The sequence below is a fragment of the Xenopus tropicalis genome, chromosome 2 (assembly GCF_000004195.4).
Source record: "Xenopus tropicalis strain Nigerian chromosome 2, UCB_Xtro_10.0, whole genome shotgun sequence".
Lineage (NCBI taxonomy): Eukaryota > Metazoa > Chordata > Amphibia > Anura > Pipidae > Xenopus > Xenopus tropicalis.
Window position 1 is genome coordinate 111,175,898 of NC_030678.2, and position 17,938 is coordinate 111,193,835.

Here is a 17,938-nt window from a genome sequence, read left to right on the forward strand (position 1 = left end):
GATGTTGTCCTGTAGTTATTGTTTTTCCACCTTGGAAGTTCTCACTGCTGGCACTAACAGAGGAAACTGTCCTTCTAGGGCCATGGCCCATGGGGAAATTAGTCACCCGTGGTTAATCTCAACCTCAGCTTCCATATGTAATAAAAGGCACTAAGCTTGCCCAGGAGCAGTAACCCATAGCAACCAATCAGCAGGTAGCATTAACTGGTCACCTGTTTAAAAACAAACATCTGATTGGTTGCTATGGGTTACTGCTCCTGTGCAAACTTAGTGCCTTTTATTACATATGGAAGCTAGTGCCTTAAATCAGTGATTATGTGCTAGTAGTGATGAGCAAATTTTTTCTCCAGGCATGGATTCTCAGCGAATTTCCACGTTTTGCAATTGGCGTATTTTTCGCGAAACGGGCAATTTGATGCTCTGCAAACAAATGGGCGTACACGTTGAAAAATGACAAACCCTATAACTCTAGGTAATTGAAAACAGTGATTTAAGGTCATATTTAATGTTTAAAACCCCTGACCCCCACATACCCACACTCATTTTCATACATTCATACACAGACATAAACCATTTGAGAACATTAAAATGATTTAAAATGCTGGTGATAAGCAAAATATTTGTGCCAGGTATGGATTTATGATGAAATTCTGAATTTCACCATTGGCAAATATTTTAATGAAAGCCACACAAAATTTTGCCACAGAAAAACGCCCAAAAGACCAAAGACAGAAATGTATTCTGCTCAGAAAAAGTTGCTGCAAAAGAAAAAAAAGAATAACACCCATTGACTTTAATGCATTTCATGGGACAGATTCACTCATCACTAATGATTGCATTATTAAACATTTTGATAACTTGGAACCATCACATCTTTATTAAGATATTACAGTGTGTTTGTGTGTCTATGTGTGCATATGTGTGTGCATAGTGATGAGCGAATCTATACGAATCTGACGAAAAATGTTGCTCATCACTATGTGAATGGGCTTGTGTCTTTTTCTTAACTGACAACAAGGGAGTAGAGGAATTAAGATTCTTCACTTTAGTTAGCCATCCTTAAGTGGATTGCCATTACCAATACAGAAATAATGAATGGATTTATTTTGTATGAATAAAGAAAACCAACCTGTTTAGAGAAGTGGTGTATACTTGAGGCAATAACGGACGTTATGCTGTTGCTCCCTGTAGTTTAATATGAACCAGTTGAACAAAACAGGTTAATGTATTGCAGACTGTGGTCTGTTTATTAAAGCATTCTTTCTATTCTCTAAATACATACTGTATAAAGAAAGAAGAAGAGGATCCTTCATGTGAGTTTTAAAGGCAATCATGTTATTAATAAGAGTGTTTTGTTGTTTCAACCTGTGCCATGCTATATACATAACATCTTAAACAAATTATGTTCTCATGAATCCTCATATGTTACACATTACAACTACAATGAAAGTCTGAATAATTTTGTAGTCTGTAATTTTTCTACAAAATAAAACTACATTTTTTAACCATTTTATGCAAAATTTATTTTATTAGACTATTTTATTCAGGGAAAATAATGTTCTATTACCTGTATTAATTTGCATTTGGATATGGTATATTAATAGCCAGGGAAATATATTATTATTGCTATGATAAAGTTATAGATAAATCATAGATAAATAGACAGATAGTAGTGATGAGCGAATCTGTCCCTACAGAAAAATTTGTGAAACAGCAAAAAATTAGCGAGACGGAGGTGTTGCACCAAATTTTCACTGAAGTTTAGCGAAACAATTCCTCATTGGTGATATGAGGAAATTCGCTGTGAATCCATGCCTGGTGAAAAAATGCGCTCATCACTAATAAATAGATATATAGATAGACAGACATGTCTAGTCAATGAATATAACATGCAATGATTACCAAAAACAATGGTAATTACTGTATGTTACACTCAATGCTAAGACATGGCAATCTGTCTATCTATCTATCTATCTATCTATCTATCTATCTATCCATCATCTATCTATCTATCTATCTATCTATCTATCTATCTATCTATTTAAACTTTATCATACCAATAAAAATGTCTCCTGTAATTGATATGAAGGGTTACCAACAAAACTAATAGTTTGAAGTTTAAAGAATATTCAGTCACCTAGGAAGTTATGAAAATAAAGTCTATTTAACCTGTGAGTGTACCCAATATATTCTCCAAGCTCTGTGTATGTTTAATATATATAATATATGTCAGAACATATATAGAAACGTGCAGAGAAGGAAAATGGAACATCTTTAAAACATTGCTTTGCAAGTATACAGATCAATATATTCCCCTTGTAAGCAAAGAGGGGCATCGCAAAGCAAAACCTTTGTGGCTGAATAAAAGTGTTAGTGTCGAGGTTGGTAAGAAAAAACGTGCTTTTAAAGCATTCAAGTTAGCAGGGACGGCAGAAACTTTCATCAGGTACAAGGAAGCAAATAAAGCATGCAAAAAAGCTATTGGGCAAGCTAAAATAGAGATGGAAAGGGGTATTGCAGATATATCTAGTATAAATAAATCTAAAGCAACTGGACTTGTTAAGTAATCATTGAAGATGATCACTACTCAACCGAGCAGCTTCTTCAGTTCAACTGACTGGTATGGGATTCCTCAGCATATAGGAGTAAAAAGAATCCAAAATTATTTTTAATTATGCGAATATTAAAAAAAATAAAGCAAGAAGTGGTGGGAACCATATTATCACGGGGGGGGGGGGGGTAAGTAGGTTGATGAGAACAGGGAAAAAGCAGAAATTTTGAACTCTTATTTTTCATCTGTCTATACATCTGAGGAGCCAGCTAACAAAGGCTTCCCTTTTATTATGCCCAGTTCTAGTAATATAGCTACTGACGCATGGGTCACTTGGGAGGAAATTCAAAAGAGACTTGAACATGTAAAGGTAAACAAAGGTCCAGGACCGGATGGGATTCATCCCAGGGTATTAAATGAGCTTAGCACTGTGATTGCCAAGCCTCTTCACTTCACTGGATTCATTGAGGTCTGACATGGTGAATTGCTAATGTGGTGGCGTTATTTAAAAAGGGATCCCGTTCTCAGCCTGAAAACTATAGGCCTGTTAGTCTGACATCAGTATTAGGACTGTAAGTACTGTTTCTATTTTTGCTGACGACACTAAATTATTCAAAACTAAGTTCCATGCAGGATGCTGCCACTTTGCAGAGCGATTTGACAAGTTTGGAAAATTGGGCAGCAAACTGGAAAATGAGGTTCAATGTGGTCAAGTGCAAAGTTATGCACTTTGGTAGAAATAATATAAACGTGAACTATCTACTAAGTGGTAGTTTGTTAGGGGTATCCTTAATGGAGAAGGATCTGGGGTTTTTTGTAGATAAAAGGTGTCTAATTCCTGGCAACGTCATTCGGTAGCTACTAAAGCAAATAAAGTGCTTTATTGTATAAAAAAAGGGCATTGACTCAAGGGATGAGAACATAATTTTGCCTCTTTATAGGTCCCTGGTAAGGCCTCACCTTGAGTATGCAGTGCAGTTTTGGGCTCCAGTCCTTAAGAAGGATATTAATGAGCTGGAGAGAGTGCAGAGACGTGCAACTAAACTGGTAAAGGGGATGGAAGATTTAAGCTATGAGGTTAGACTGTCGAGGTTGGGCTTGTTTTCTCTGGAAAAGAGGCGCTTGCGAGGGGACATGATTACTCTGTACAAGTACATTAGAGGGGATTATAGGAAGATGGGTGATGTTCTTTTTTCCCATAAAAACGATCAACACACCAGAGGCCTCCCCTTTAGATTAGAGAATTTGAAGCAGCGTAGATGGTTTTTCACAGGGAGGGCAGTGAGGTTGGGGAATGGCAGATTCTGTTAGTGCCTTTAAGAGGGGCTTGGATGAGTTTTTGAACAAGCATAATATCCAAGGCTATTGTGATACTAAAATCTACAGTTAGCATTAATGTTTGTATATATAGTTTACTGTATGTATGTAATAGTATGGATTAGTAAGTATAGGTTGTGAGTGCTGGGTTTACTTGGAAGGGTTGAACTTGATGGACTATGTAACTATGTACAGAGAAAAAGGAATCCATTTTTCAAAATGTGAATTGTTTGATTAAAATGTAGTCTATGGGAGATGGCCTTTCCTTAATTCGGAACTTTTTGGATAATTGGTTTCCGGATGAGGGGTCCAATACCTGTACTAAAATAATAAAGTTAACATGGCTATTAACAATAAGGATTTTTGCCCAATATGGCTGCTTATGTGCAGGGCCATATTGAGTTGATTTGATCGGTTGACTCCCAAGCCTACAACTGGATTATAATGGGAGCCTATGAAGGACCCTTGGATAAGAACCACATTAACAAGTTGAACCACTCTGAGAAGGCTGGATTTTTAAACCTGCTCATATTTCAGCCAGATGTATATCAGATAGGCTGTTAGGAAGGGTCCTTACATAGGCAGATAAACTGCCAACTTGGTATGCAGGGGCTAAATCTGCAGCTAAAATCTGCCCATGCCCAGCTTGTGTGCTACCTTTTCATAGACAATGTATTTAGTTAACTGAGAGTTAACTATCTTTTGGTTAACTGTCAATCAAAAGATATAAAAAAAACAAAACCCTTTTTTTTCATTAATTACTGTAACCTTTAGAGTACATATACAGTTGCATAATGGTATCTTAATAAACAAATACATTAGGGTAAACCTTGCATAAATCCAGCTGTTGTACATTACATGCTGGGAATTGTAGTACTGCAGACCCTACAGCAGTGAGCATTACTTATGCGTGAGCATTAGTTCCATTGGAAAGATAATCTAAACATTTAGTTAATGCATAGTCAATTATCAATAATTGTGAAATAAATTACAGTATATTTTACAGAAGTGTAAAACTGTTTTCATAGGCTTAAAGCATTTTTTATCAAAGGAAATGTATGTTTACTATATCTAACTATTATTTGCCCTGAATCCACACTATGTAGCTTCTGAGGGCAGTTGATGCTCTTTGACTTGCACTGTGAAACAGAAAATCTAAACAAAAATTCATATGGTCACTTTAAAGAAAAATGAGGCCTAGTATGCTACAATATAGAGGATATCTTTAAACATAACTAGTAAAAGTCTGCATTAGGATAATCTGTCAGCCATTTCCATTTCTCTCAAGAAAGAAGGCATAATCAAAAGCCAAAGTGACAATGAGTTGACAGTAAGATTCTGTAGTAAATGATTCTAGAGTCTGTGGCCTGCGGAGATGCTGAAGAAGTCCCCAGCAGACCTGATTAATTCCAGTTTCTCCAGCTGCCAGGGGAGAAGAGGCTAAGCAGTTTCACAGAGAGGAGCCTATTACCACGACTAGGCTGAAATAGATCTAATCAACTAACAGCCGCTCAGAAGAAAACTTTACAGGTTTAGACAGTGCTTTATAATAATGACTACAAAGGATCATGGGAGTATAAAAGCATTTATTCTTTATTATTGTACAATAAAAAGAAGATCTTCCCTACTTCAGATAGATGATGCTAATTTATAAAATGTAAAAGTGCTAGCCAAATTCTAGTGCAAATTTATCTTATTTTATTTATATTTTCAGGCATGCTTTATACAGTTAATGGGATGAAACCACAATCACTACTCTATATATTTACATTACAAATGAAGTGCAATTACCTTAATAACTGAAACCCAAACAGCATTCAAATAAAAAGCTTAAATATCGAAGCGTGAAGTAGTGAGTGTTTAATGTCTGGGTATATGGTACAATAATCAAAACATGCAGACAGTGTGGACAGTCACATCAATGCAATATAGTCCAAAGTGTATACACACATTCAATAGGTATTCAGTTACATTTAATATCATCGGTGCACAAAGCATCCGAAATTACATTTAGGGGCCGCATGCCCCCTTTCTCAATGTACAATTCCAGAGTAGTACATAAGAAAGGGGTGTATGGCCCCCAAAACTTCTGTGTATACTGTATCCTAAATGTTCCATTAAGATACTGGAGAGGCAGTTGTAAGTGTAAGTGTCTTATATTCTAAATTTAACAGATATGTCCATGGCTGTAATAAAAGGATAAAAGCCACTTGTTTGGGAATGTTTGTGTCTGCAGTTCCTATTGTTTCTGTTATTGAAGTTTATGTTGATACACTGGCACACATCCAGTAAACATTGGCAACAATAGAAAAACATAGCTTAAAAAGAATGTGAGAGTAAAATCAACCACTAGCTTACAGGCATGGAGTACAAATAATAAAGGGTAGTCTGACCCTATAATACAATTGACCCTGGTTGTGCTTGTAGTACTTCTGGTAAGATTTTCTAGTCTTCTGGTACTACTCTGTACTCTGTATTTCTTATGTTGCTCTTTATCTTCATGCAGCAGTGATCTGCTCCACTCAAAGCTAGTATGGATTTATAGAAAACTTTTAGTGTTGCTTCTTTGCATTTGTGGCCCAGACCCCATTTGCACACCCACAGCCTAGTCATCTGCTTCCTACCTTAGGGCTGATTCACTAAAGTGTGATAACGCTTATCTCATGCTTTAGTTATTCACTAAAGTGTGATAACGCTTATCTCATGCTATTTTTTAATAGACGCGAAAAACACGCGATTCGCTAAAGTCATATCGCATGTATTAAGTCGCATATCGCGTGCGTTAATTACCGCGCAACCACAAGGGCCTGGTAGTCACACTGCATGTCTGTAAGTGCTGGACTTACCTGAAGATCCAGTGTAAGGCATCCGTAGAGACTTTGGAGTGAGTATTTACTTTTAAAGTGAAAGTATGCTAAAAAGCTGGCAAAGTTAGCGAGGCCCCCATTGCCTTTTTTGTAGGAGTGTTTCATGTATTACATTCCCTTTCATTTGAGATAGAGAGTTATTAAATCTATCAGATACTGTGTGTGTTATTATTGTTCCTAGTGGGGCCACCTGCAGGTGCATTCCTAGACCCCACCAGGTGGAGGCACTGTGCTAATGAGTATCAGGTAACCAGTCTCTCCCCATACCACTGCAGAGGGATTCAGGGTTTTTCCCATGTCATCAGGTAAGCACTACATGTGGAGTTTAACACTGTCAGAAGTGCCAAAAGGGGTGCCAATTGGGTTACAGAAGTTTTCATCTACATAGTAACTTTAGTAACATAGTAACTATGTCCAAATGTTCTTTCCATATCTTCAAAAACAGCTGCTACCATTCTTGCACTCTTAAGCTCTGGGCCAAATAAAACCACAACCTGTAAAATAGTGCAGTACAATTAAAAAATAATAGAAATTCAGAAGAAAGGGAAGGGAAAGAGAACACAAGAGCTAATGAAACATGTTTTTGAAGTTAAAATAAGCAATTTAGGCAGAATGAAAGGTTAAGGAAGGGGACTCTTAATAAGGCTAGGAAGGCAGGGAGGCAGAAGGGTTGAGAGTAGGGTCACAGATGGGAGGGTTAAGGCATATCTTAGGATGTAGGAGACCACAGACAGGAATTGTCTTAAAACCACTTTGGCGGCATGGAAACCTCTAAAATAGTTTGGTGGTGGTGGGGATTTAGATGTGCCTGGGAAGTAGGCATTCAAATGGTAAGTTATTGAGTTTTGAGTGTGAAGAGGCTAGTATACCCTTGGGAAATTGAGTTCAGTTCAACCTCTATGGGTATTGGTAATGGGAGGTAGGTGTTTTGGAGGCCTACCCTACTGGCCGGCATGACGGGCGGCCTGTTCAATTCAGTAGAGTACACAAGCATTCCTGGGGTTTTAGTTATTAGGATTATTGTATTATTTTTTATTCTGTAAATTTCCATTTTGATTACTGTATGCACTTTCTCATCTATCCTGAAGTTTTATGTATGCATATTTTGGGAAAATTGCAGACAGCTGAGGTGGCAACTTGTGAGGGATCTGAATGACCACGTGCCTAAATATTGCCCATACTAATAGAGAATATTTGTGAATTGTTTGCCTATTATGTTTGTTAGGGTTTTCAGGTACTCCACAAATGAGCTACTTTTTTGGATCTATATGAAACCACATATTGTACAAGTTTGGTTGAAAGTGGCCTAATTGATCACATATATCTGCATATGTGTGTTCTATGTCTATTTGACACATTGTAAATGTCATAAATTAGATAAATAATAGTTTTTTGTACAGAGTGTGGCTCCAGGTTTTAATAGTTACTTACATTTTCCCCATTATTATTTTGAGCAACCCTGGTTTTTTTTACATTTTTCTTTTTGTTTTCCTTTCAAAGTTACCTTCAGCTTTCAGCAAACAAGATAAACTTGTGTTGGGGAAATGTGCATCTGCAGTTGATAAACAAAAAGGAAAATGTTTTCTATCAAAACTAGATGTAGAAATCTAATAAAGCCAACTGATATAGATCTAAAAGGTTTAAATATTCCATGTATGATCGAATACAGAAGTGAAGTTTCTAGCAAATTGCCTTTGGTTAAATTTTATAGCTCCTTCCCATCCATCTGCAGAAAATATGATCTGCCCCATAGATTGCAGATGTTTGAGTCTATCCATGTGGGCCTTGTGATCATGTGCTAAAATAATTATATTATTCTATTACAGATATGGGGTCCATTGTGCTGATCCTGTTATACGCAAATCTCCAAAATACAGAAAACACATTTGCTGAGTTATAATGGTACATCACCTTGTATTTCATTGTAACTAACCTAGCAAAAATCCATGTTTATCATATAACACTTATACTGAGCATTTTATTCAGTGTGTTACTTCCTCAAATCTGTTAAATGGACCTATAAAATAAGTTATGAAATGTTTAAAATGCTGTTCTTTTGTCACTTTGGCAAGCTCTTTATTCATAAAGCAATTATCTTTAGGTTCTCATTTATCAGTACATGTTCATTTGTTAGAAGCCTAGTCTGCTTTTATTAATTGATTCAATAGAGCCACAGAGGCAATATTAATGTGTATGTGTCAAAAAAGGTCATGGCAGCAGCAGTGGGTGAGTAGCCATCAAACAGCATGCCGTGAATCGAATAGTAAATTGTACAAAAAAAAAAAAATATAAGCGGTGGGAGAGGCAAATGGTCAAATGAAATAAAAACTCAATCAAAAAGCCAATCAAGTGTTTGGAAGAACAACAATTGCTAATGCATATATGCTTTACATAAGGATATATACATTTTAAGGAACAAAAAAATGTAAAACGTGTGTGTATATACTGTATATATATACTGTGTATATATATATATATATATATATATATATATATATATATATATATATATATATATATATATATATATATATATATATATATATTAGAAAATACTGTATATGCTTAGAATTAAAAATAGAATAAAAAATATGAGGCTATTAAAAGTCACCTTGAAGTTCCGGTGGCCTCATGCAAATATATACTGTATATATATATATATATATATATACTGTATATATATATATATATATAAATAAATCTTCAAATATATATATATATCCACAACACAGTGGTGAACACCAGTGATGAGCAAATCTGTCCCGTTTTGGCAAAAAAATGTGCAAAACTGTGAAAAAATTAGCAAAACGGCGAAAAATTTGCGAAGTATAGCTATCGTGTGATTTTTTTTTTGATGCTGGCAACTTTTTTAAAGCAGTTCCAACTTCATTTACGCGATCGTGACTTTTTCCTCATTTGGTGAATTTTTTCCAATGAAGAAATGCGGACTTTAACCGCAAATCCATGTGAAATATTTTGCTCATCACTAGTGCACAACCCAGCAATGTAAAAAAACAGCTGCTTGGAGAAATGGAAAATAAGCAAAAAAAAAAAATTCTGCATTAACAGGTCTTTGGCAAGATAAATAAAAAATCCAATGTTTCGGTCACTAAAGTGTAACCTTTCCAGGTCTAGGGGGGCCTGCATCCCTAGTGCAGAGAGTGCTACGATTATAAAAAAAAAAACATAAATCCAGCTCTTAAAGTTAGGCGGCTTTTTGGTGCTCCAGGTAACTGGCCACTCACTGCTGCCTGAGCCAAGGTTCTCACTTTTTCTTATGGCAGGTTAGGCCCTGCAAGAAGGAATTAGAGGGAACATTGTGCTCTTTGGGTAAGCAGTAATTTAGTTAGAAAATTTAATTGACTTTATTGGACACTGCTAATAACACATATGTTCAAAGTTGCACGTGCATTTTGACAAATCAGATGCAACAGTGTCATTTCTGCGCATGCACCTATAGTCACAAGTATGAGTGCTCCTATTACCGCTGTGGGAACACTTCAACTACCAGCACCTTTAAAGTGGTGATAGCTTCATGGGTCCCCTGCATCAATTGGCTGATTTAACAGCGCCAAGCAAAATTACGTGGAAGTTTATGTGATTGGACCCAAGTACCTTTAATGAATGGTGTCAGTTCATGCAATGACTGTTCATTTAGAGAGAATTAGAATTACTACAATACACAAAAATAAATTAAGCTATGAAACACCCTGCAATGAAAATACTTATATATACACAGTATATATACAGTATACTGTATATACATATTTTTTTAATATATATATATACTTTTTTTTAAATACAGACAAATATAGCGTATATTTTATAGTTAACCCAACAACAAAAACTATACATTTACAGGTATGGGCTTTGTTATCGGGATGCCATAGATTCTATTTTAATCAATTAATATTTCCTTTTTGGTTGTAATAATAAAACAGTGCCTTGTATATAACCCAAATTAGGATATATTAAACTAAAATAGATCATGTTTGAGTTTATTTAACGCTTAAATGCTTTTTTTAATAGACTTAGGTATGGTGATCCCACATACAGAAAAAATCTGTACAGTTGGTTGATTTAGAAATTGCCTATTAGTACTTTTATACAATGACTTCTGCTTGTTAGGTGTTCCTCTCTGGGTATATTTATAAAGCTGTACCATACATCACCACTTTACCTCCAAAGTATGCCAGTGGAATTATGTGTATTTATAAAGCTGTATAGCTGTATAGCCAGTAAAATTCTAGTGTAAAATAGGTATTCAGAGAACAATACATCTTTATAAATACACAATTTGTTCAACACAACTTTTAACTAGTAATGAGCGAATTTTTTCACCAGGCATTGATTCGCGCATCAAATTGGGCGCGGTCACATAAAAAGGGTGTGGTCGCGTCAACATTTGTGTGCGGTCTCAGCAAAAATGTGCAGGCGACAAAAAAAAAGACGCAGGCGACAAAAAAATAGAAACGGACGACAAAAAATTTTTTTTGCTGTTTCACAAATTTTCTAGCCATTTCACGAATTTTATGGTGAAGCGAAATGGGACAGATGCGCTCATTACAACTTTTTACATCTTATTGTGGTGGTACATATTTTACACACCAAAGTTATAAATACAAACAAACCTCTCCTGCTCCTTTTCTCAAACATCCTCTCATACTTATTTACACATACTTATTTACACATACCATAGAAAGTTAGATGCTAGGCACATTAAACATTATCTAAAATAGAGACTGATAAATACTTACATGGCAAATCAGATGTATTTTCCTGTAATTAGAAACCACATATGTAGGCTATAAAAGGTTGTATGTAGTATACCGCAGCATGCTATACAGTTTATGGCATAACCTTTACAATGACATCTAAAGTCAACCAAAGTGTGTGGATCTGAATTCTATTTACTAGCTGATACAATATGTTGTGCTACCAGTGAAGTCATACAACCAATTCATTGCTGTGTCACCATCTACAAACTGATTTATTTGAGAGCATGGAGGCTTCTTAAACAATATAATTGTATAAACAAATCACAGATAGGTTTTCTTGGTGTTATACTGGACTTTTAGTTCTACACCTAATATAAGGGGAAAAAAGATGTAGGACTCTCAGGTAGTGTATCAGATCTCAGGCTGCAGAGTTGTGAGGGGGGTAAATATTAGATAGATAGATAGATAGATAGATCGATCAATCGATCGATCGATCGATCGATCGATAGATAGATAGATAGAAAAGTCAACTCCATCTGCAGTTATGTTGGTCTTAGTACCTTACAGAGTTTGAAGATTCTGTTTTATTTGGTGTGTTCCAATAGACATTTTTCATAAATACAAAATATGTAGGTGCATGTATAGTATTACTACCACACACCCCTCCCATAGATTTAACTTTTCTTACGTCCAGGTTAATTTTATTGACAAATGTGAAATAAACTATATCAATAAAAATCTCTTAAATGTCCCACCCTTCCTTATAACCCTAGGTTTAAACTGTGTTTGAAGCACATGAACTCAATAGAATACTCTCCAAGAATTTGTTCATGTGGTTTGTTGAAAAGTCATTAGAATTAGCTTTGCATAACTGTGCTCTCCATTCCTAGCATCCCTCACTGCTGGTGACATTATGTGCTTGAATAGTGTATTATTTGCTCATATCCACTGCATAATTCACCAATAAGTCTGTATAAGGTTAGGGGGCACAGTGGGGAAAGAAATGATATCTGATATAGAATCCTATAGAAGTTGCTGTCCAGCTTAGAACATGAAGTGGCCCGATAAACTGCCATACAGAGTGTTTGAGGGCCAGATTATATTAAAATTATGATGTTATACAGTTAAATCTTTTGAGCCCTAGAGCAGACTGGTGGCCATAAAAATTCTTTGGAGGGCCACATAAAGCCCACAGGCCTCCAGTTGGACAGCCCTGCTCTAGTGCTTATCTTTTGCAGACCAGGACTGCTGAACACAGAGATCAATACAGATGCAAATAAAAGGCTATGGTTATAATTCTTCATAATAACTAAAGGTATAGCACTTGCACACACTTTTTTTGCTGTTATTTTTTTTACCATTTTAACATTTGCGCAAAGAAAGATAATCAGAAAGTTACACAAATGCCTTGAAAAGCAAAACAGATAGTCACCTTATTACATGTGAAGTTACATCTATTTAATTTTATCTCAACAGTTTGCACTTAGTCTCTGATTTAATCTTGGTTCTTGTAATGACTAAAAGGTTCCTGTGATGCAGTGCTTTGCCTATGACAACAAAAAACTTTGTTGGAAATAACTCATAACACTAAAGGTCCCCATACACGGGCCGATAGTAGCTGCCGATATCGGTCCCTTGGACAGATTCGGCAGCTTATCTGCCCGTGTAGGTGCAGAAACGAGGTCCCTGCCTGACCGATATCTGGCCTGAAATTGCCCAGATATCGATCGGCCAGGTTAGAAAATTCAGTCGGATAGGGGACCACAACGGCTCGTTGATGCGGTCCCCGAACCGCCTGCTCCATTGCTGCCCATATAATTCGATCGTTTGGCCCCAGGGCCTAACGATCAAATTATTTTTTTTTACCTACACGCTCCCCAATATCGCCCACCCGTAGGTGGGGATATAGGGTGAAGATCCGCTCGCTTGGCGATGTCACCAAGCGAGCAAATCTCAACGTGTATGGGGACCTTAACTGATGTTGCTAAATTGCAATGATAAATCTATTTAGTAGCTATAAGTACTGTCTTCATTGCATTAACATAGGTGTCATGTTCCCCATAAACAAGAACAAAATGAAAGATTTTGGAAAGTAACTGGAAAAACCCTATAGGGAAGATTTATCTCAGCCAGAATGCTCTGAAGCAGAGCAAATGGTAAATAAACAAGGGCTTTGTTCACTCAGGCTGAAAAGTCAGTATAGGTGTTTGGGCTGATTAGTCACCATATGTGAAAAGAGGGTGGGGCTTGAAATGAGGTAAAACTGGTGCAGCTGTGGGGGCAGAGGACAGAAAGAAAGGCCAAGTGAGTTAAAGTTTTCAGTTTACTGGATTGAGTTGGCTTAATAGTGGGTAAGGCATTATTGAAGGAGTGTTGGATTAATGACCCTTTCCACAGACCCCCCCCCCAGGCTACTCCCACTCCCAACAATTACAAAAATATTAGTAAAGTAATGCACCTGGCCTGTGAGAAGTAGCCGGCAGGAAAGAAGTGTGTCAAATCAACCCGACCCGACACACATGTATCGCGTGCATGGATGACCTGTGCTTTAAATTTGAAGAAGGTACAAGGGGGCCCTGATCGCACTGGGCCCCTAGGCTATAGCCTAGGGATGCCTAGGCATTAATCCACCCATGTATTAAAGAATTGTTTTTTTAGACATTCAGACTGCCAGTGGACCAGTAAGTTTTGGTTTCAGAAGAATGAACTTTAATTTGCCCATGTGCATATGTTGTGTAAAAATGAAAAGTGCCTGTTGTGCGGAAAATCCTACTGTGATTAAAACACAAGCAATTTTATGCTATTGAAGTTACTCTGGGTGTTACCTCTTGCTTTGAAGAAGGTGCAGCTACTTCTGTAGTTTAAGGGAACTCCCCAAAGGAAAAAAGTGATTTGTGTACAACTTAAATATGAGAATGAGGGATAAGATTAGGAGCTCTGACCAGATAAAGAAATTAGACCACAGTGTTGGCGGGTGCAGGCTAGCCCTGATCTTACCACCTGTCATAAAACAGGCGATATGGATGGAATACTGTTTTGGGCAGTGTCCTCCACCTCTCCCTAACTTGTACATCATTCACTGCAAATTAGGGGGCAGTAGGGGGCACCAAGGTGTCTCCCACCCTCATTAAAGGAAATATAAACCCTAATTGTTACTAACATTTGTATAATCAGGGCACATCTCCTGCACCCAAATGGCATAATTTGTACTGCATATATTCCCTACTGTTTTCCTAAAACAAATAGCAGCTTTAACCTGGCGGCCATTTTCCCTCTGTCACATTATCAGTGGCAAAAATAGGAGCAGACATCTACAGCAGAGTTTCTTTGAAAACCATCAACGCCATCTCTTCATTGTTGGCTAGACTGGATGGTGTGTGTAGTAATCTGAGTTGAGAAGATTCACTGCCTTAGCTTGAAAGTGAGTATGCCCAGTAGCCAACAGCCAGGGGAGGGGGGCGAGTGGGTTAAAGGAGTCAGAGAAAAAGGAATCCTAAGTGATTTAGGGGATGCTGCAGCCTTACTATTAACCTTTCAACAACCAGAGTAGCAGCTGTTTAAAGATTTCAAAGAGGCTGTTCACAGATTACATTTTTTTGTAGGGGGTTTACATGTCCTTTAATGTAGTGATGACAAAGCCCTGTCATGTGACAGGCTGTAGGTATCTGTGCTGTAATATAGAGCAAAGAGACCAGCAGAAATACCTCAAGGGAAGAAGACAGTGTGCAAAGTGCAAAAAATCTGATAGTGCCCTGTGTTGCATTTCATAAGCCATACAACTCACAGCATCTCCCTGCAAGCTAAAATAGCTCCCTATTTACTCAGCAAAGTACATTTAACATGATGGGTTTGGCTGCCAGACTTGTAAGAATTTATTATTTGCTCTGTAAAGTAAATAATACACAATGATATGGGTATGATTCATTTGTGAGCAAAGCTACTGTATCTGTAACTAAAATGTATACTAGTAATATAAGGACTATTTTCCCATTATAAGCTATGCTCTGCGTTGTCATTTAAAACACAATTAATATAAAATATTATATAAAATAAAGGCAGCCTAATAATCTTTTATTCCTGTAAGCATTATTTGTTGTTCATTAAACAATATTACTGACCTCCATTCCTCAGTAAGCATAATTTCTGTTTCCTAACTATACAAGTAAGACCATATTTAAGTTAATTGATTCAGTGACACCTGCAAGGAAGAAAACTGTAGAAATATATATATATATAAGGTGTCCACAAAGACACTTCAAATGCATCTTATTTTCATTAGCTACCAGACTTGCAGAACAGAAGCCTATTTATCATGATCTGTGTTTCCCACTGCAAACTATCATAACAACCACATCCTTGCAATTGTCATTCTGACCTTGAGCTATGTCATTCGGGAAGCAATTTGCCCATGCTGACTTGCTTAAACAATGCAAAACCCTTTAATTATATTTATTGTTTTGGCATTTACTTTTAATTTAGGCAATACAAATGCAGTTGTAATATATGCCAGACAGTTTCGATTTGAGCACATACTTTCACATCTCACATATGGATTCACATGCCGTGTACTCTTGGCCTTCATCAACACATATGTCCTTAAGCTGCTATAAGAAGTGTATTAAGGAGCTGCAGAAAATCCATTCACATTCTGCTGTGTTGCTTTCTTCTGAAGTCATGAACCCATCACAGACTGTTTCTAGCTGTAGGTTGCACAGTGAAGATTTACAATGCCAGTTATTCATACATCTGCCTTCTCTCTCTCCTCCCTTCACTCCCCCTTATTCTTTAATCCCTAGGGCGAGGGCAACCTTGATACTGAGGCTCATAAAATTCATGCAGGCTTATCATCCTTGGTGAAGGCTTCAGGCACTCATTACTGCATCCAACTGCCTGCTCACTGCCATGACAGAACTAGGCCTATGGCTTATATTTTTAACAACAAAACACACCAATTTGCTAACAGAAAAAAAATGCTAAAAGCTCCCAAAAATGATGTGTTTATAATGGTCAATCTTTTTAATTAATTTTGGAATAATTCTGATAAATGCTTTTCCCAAAGTATATTTTAAAAAATAGGTTTTGAAAAAAATAGAAAAAAAAAGAAATGAGAAAAAAGAAATGTGTGTGCAATGTTATATCCAATGAGAACCCCAATGGACATAGTAGAATACTAGTGCAGGGATGGGAGAGATCCCTTTGGCACTAACTGGATTAACAGTTCAAGATGATCGAAGAAGGTGATTAATTAAATAATTCAAATAATATAGAGTCCTTGCTTTCTTTTCTCGGTCTGTGTGTGTGTTTATTTTAATTATGATGATATTCAACAGCTTTGGCTATTACTTTGAATATACAGTATCTTGATTTATTGATTGCACCAAACCTTAAGTTAATTGTTCTTGAATTCTACAGGGTTTGCTTGTTTTATTGCTGTTTAAGATGCTGTTATCATACAGTATATGAGTAAAGTACTTTTGCCAAATGGTGATTTACAGACAAAATGTGAACAGAAACATATTAAGGATCCTTTAAGCTCTCACAAAGCATGACTAATATTGAGTTAACCATTTGTTGCAAACTAACAAAAAATGCATCTGTAATTAATTTCTAATTATCTATTTAGTACCAGTATAGAAAGAATCAGTTCCAAATTATAAGGTCTCATAGCTACGATAGAGATCAAAGCTGCTGTTACTCCTTCTAAATTGGCATTTATACCAGGCAAATCCAAACAAGAACCTTGTGCTTTTATACATAACTACTTTTGTGGCAGCAGCTGATTCCTCAGTATAAAGCACTACTTGTATTGCAGCCTATAATAGTACTCAGTAGTGTGGATGGCACTGGGGAAGCACGTACTTCTTGAAAACAGCCCAGCTCCTGAAGTTCTCTTTATTTACCGTATTTTTCGCCCTATAAGACGCTCCGGAATATAAGACGCACCCAATTTTAAAGGAGAAAAATCTAGAAAAAAAAGATTCTGAACCAAATACTGTAGTAAAATATTTTATATCAACTGTATAAAGTTAATTGTCTCTGGGCTCGCACATAATGAGGCTTCCCCCAGGGCCCCCCCAAGCATCCTTCAGCTTCCCCCAGGGCCCCCCCCAAGCATCCTTCAGCTTCCCCCAGGGCCCCCCCAAGTATCCTTCAGCTTCCCCCAGGCCCCCCCCAAGTATCCTTCAGCTTCCCCCAGGGCCCCCCCAAGTATCCTTTAGCTTCCCCCAGGCCCCCCCCAAGTATCCTTCAGCTTCCCCCAGGCCCCCCCCAAGTATCCTTCAGCTTCCCCCAGGGCCCCCCCAAGTATCCTTCAGCTTCCCCCAGGGCCCCCCCAAGTATCCTTCAGCTTCCCCCAGGGCCCCCCCCCAAGTATCCTTCAGCGTCCCTCAGGGCCTCCAAGCATCCTCCAGCTCCCCCACGGCACCCCCAGCATTCTTCAGCTTTCCCCAGGGCCCCCAAGCACCTTCCATTTCCCCCCAGCGGCC